The sequence below is a fragment of the Podarcis liolepis genome (genome assembly GCF_965112155.1).
Source record: "Podarcis liolepis genome assembly, chromosome: 5".
Lineage (NCBI taxonomy): Eukaryota > Metazoa > Chordata > Lepidosauria > Squamata > Lacertidae > Podarcis > Podarcis liolepis.
Genome location: NC_139556.1, coordinates 19,469,380 through 19,472,382, shown reverse-complemented (window position 1 = coordinate 19,472,382; position 3,003 = coordinate 19,469,380). Strand labels below are relative to the sequence as shown.

The following is a 3,003-nucleotide window of genomic DNA, read 5'->3' as shown; positions in this document are numbered from 1 at the left end:
TTGGACTTTTATTTTTAGCAGAGCTTATCAGTGCATTAGCCATCCCTTAATAATTCCCCACTAAAAATAAATGTCTGTTAGATGTCTATGATATTCTATTGGAACTGAAGGGAAATGACAGTACATATAAGAGAAAGCGGGAACATCTTTCAGAAAGGACCTTGGCCACAGACGAATGAGCATTTATTTGCAGAAATTGTCCTCCAGGACAATTCACAAGGGCAGGGGCACCATCTCCTGGGGGCTAAGCTCTTTTAGGACCCCCAATAATTTGGGGGGCATGTGCCCCTCTCATGACAAGAGCATCAGAGGAGGAGGAGCTGCCAGCCATTGAAGACATGCTGACAAGTCTTTTAAAAAACAACACTTTTTAAGGTAAATAAGGACAAGATGAAATTATACAATTGAATATAAATATAGATGGGAAACGGCTATGTATACTTATCTACTTTTATAAATTTTCACCTATGATCCTTTTCTTTTACTTCTTTATTTTTTCTTTGTTCTTTTTTCTTTTCTCTGATATCTTATCTTTCATTTCACTCCTTTATTGTGAATAGCATTTTATAGAGGTATAAATAACTGTAAATATGAAAAGAGGCAAAGTATTCTCTAATTTTTTTCCTTGGTTATATGTATTTTCTTTTTCCTTTGTATTTTCTTTTGTTGTAAATATGTATGTTTTCTAATTTGTACTTAATAAAAATTATTTTTTTAAAAAAAGACATGCTGGCACCACATTTGGTTCTGGCTCATCCCGACATCATGGCAGAACATCACACACACACACACACACACACACACACACTATGTGCAACGCTGCCCCCAATCTTCAGCGCAAGTTGGCATGCCTGCACTAGGCCTTGCAGCCGAACCCTCTTCTGGAGCATCTAAGGGGAAGAGGAGGAGGAGACACAAGAAGGATTCTCACTCTCAGGGTAAGATTTCTAAGACTTTTGCCTGAGTGCAAGAGTCCTCCTTGACTGAGATGTTCCAAACAAGTCAGGCTGCTGGGTTCAGCAGATCACTGTTGTTGTTGTTGTTTTGTTTTGTTTTGTTTTGTTTTCTAGAAAAAGAGGAGCTGGAACTCACCATGAATGCCTCCCTTGTTCTATTATGGCAATGAAGCCCACCTGACAGGTGCTGGAACTGAGTTCTGGCTGGGGGGAAAGGCCCTGGCTAGAATCATTTTGCCGATGGAGCCTGTGGCTACAGTGTTATATTCCTTGGAGGGTCCAGCAAAACTGGAAACGGATTAGTATTTGTTGAATTTGTCCTGCTGAGCTCCTTCGTCTCTTAGCGGAACTTGACACATCTGGACATAGGGAGGATAATCGTGATTTCAGCCATTTCAAAAGAAGCTTGGTGGACATAGGGTGCCCAGAGGGGCAACTGAAGATGGCTGGAGTCCAGGCTGTAACATAGGAAGATCAGGAGCAAGCAGAGGAAACACTGTTGTAGAAAGTCATGTTTCCATCCATCCTTACTGTACCTATATAAAGGAGCTTCCCTCTAGAGTTGTCAGGCATTGATTATGGCTCAGCTGTTTAGATTTGATTGAATGAGACATGGATAACACCTTGGAATACAACGCTCTGCAGTGTTGAGTCTCACGATCTAGTCCTGTTCTATAGGTCATAAGGCTCAACATGAACCAGGAACAGGTTCAGCTTCCACCCATATGCTATTCCTTCCTTGGAGGAGAGGAAAACAATTGACTTGGGGACTCTGTTTCGGTGAGAGTGAAACCTACCCTTCATGCTCGATGCTTAGTGGACTGAATTTGACCATTGGGAACCGCATAGTTGGTTGCAACGTGTCTCCATTTGCAGAGCACATAGTCATACTGCAACACTTATGGGCCTCGTTTTTACCCATCAAGGCAGCAGGCATTTTTGCTAATGTTCAGTGCAAAAGAAATAAGAGTGGTGTTTCTTATGGTGGTAGGGTCACCAATGTACAGACATGTCTTGAAGATGCTGAAACATTGGACGTTGGTGGTTTTGCAAACAGAAGGAGGAAGCCAAAGATGAACCCAGCTTGAAAGTTTGTGTAATGGAAGATACCAGAGTATCTCCTCTGGTGGGGAAGTGAGTGGACTGTGAGAGGAAGTATAAGGTATGGAGGCAAATGTTGGTGAGGTAGAAATATGGGATTGGACAGAAGAGGGGAATTCAGGGTTGGAGCAAGATTCCTCTAGCCTCCAGGCCCTAGTTGCTAGTGATAGAAGTTATACAATTCATGAAAGTCCTTGTGTACCGAGAAGTTAATAAATACATCTAAAGAATTGTTCTTCACCATGTGAGAAAAGTGTCTGTGTGGGGAAGGGAGTGAATGGGGAAATTGCAAAAGCCAATCTCATAATAAACATTTTCTGTCTCGAAAGCCAAGCCTCAGAGTAAAGTATTTCTAGAAAAGCAAGTACTAACGCTGCACTTTTAGGTGTCAGTAAATTCATTATTGCATTAACTAGGCCTAAATTATTAAACCTTAATGATGTGGGTTCTCTGAATGTGCTGGGCTTCATTTTCCCACACAGAATCAATGTTAAACATTACAGTATAAATTAAGTAATACTTTACCCTGGCATACTGCTGCTTTGAATCGAGTTAGCCCAGGAAGATGTATATATTTGCGACTACAGGCTCTCTCTGGCCTCCTAGCAAGGATGGTATAGTTTATTGTAACAAATGATCACCAGACCCGTAATGACTTAAATGATGCATCCATTTTTGCCAGGGAAAATGTACGAGCGACGACGCTGCGCCGCTTACGGCGATGAGGAGCAAACAGAGATCTCATACTATAAACATAATTTCCATGGAAGCCTGGGGGGGCCATCTCCCTTTACAGGGTTTAAAAGCATGACGCATATCACAAAACATTTTAGGGCGGTTAAATTAATAGAACATAGATTCAGGCAAAAATTTGAAAAGGATAATTTTAACCGGATTTGGGCTTTAATCCTCTTTACATTTTAAAGAGAATTCTGAACGGCACAAA

The 3,003-nt window shown here is 41.2% G+C and overlaps 1 long non-coding RNA gene across 1 annotated transcript; it reads left to right on the top strand.

Moving 5' to 3' along the window:
• The first annotated feature begins 782 nt into the window (after positions 1–782).
• On the top strand, positions 783–2,297 carry LOC310707960. The gene is made up of 2 exons (XR_014526777.1): positions 783–938; positions 1,071–2,297. It is a non-coding gene; the product is annotated as an uncharacterized lncRNA (long non-coding RNA).
• The last annotated feature ends 706 nt before the right edge of the window (positions 2,298–3,003 follow it).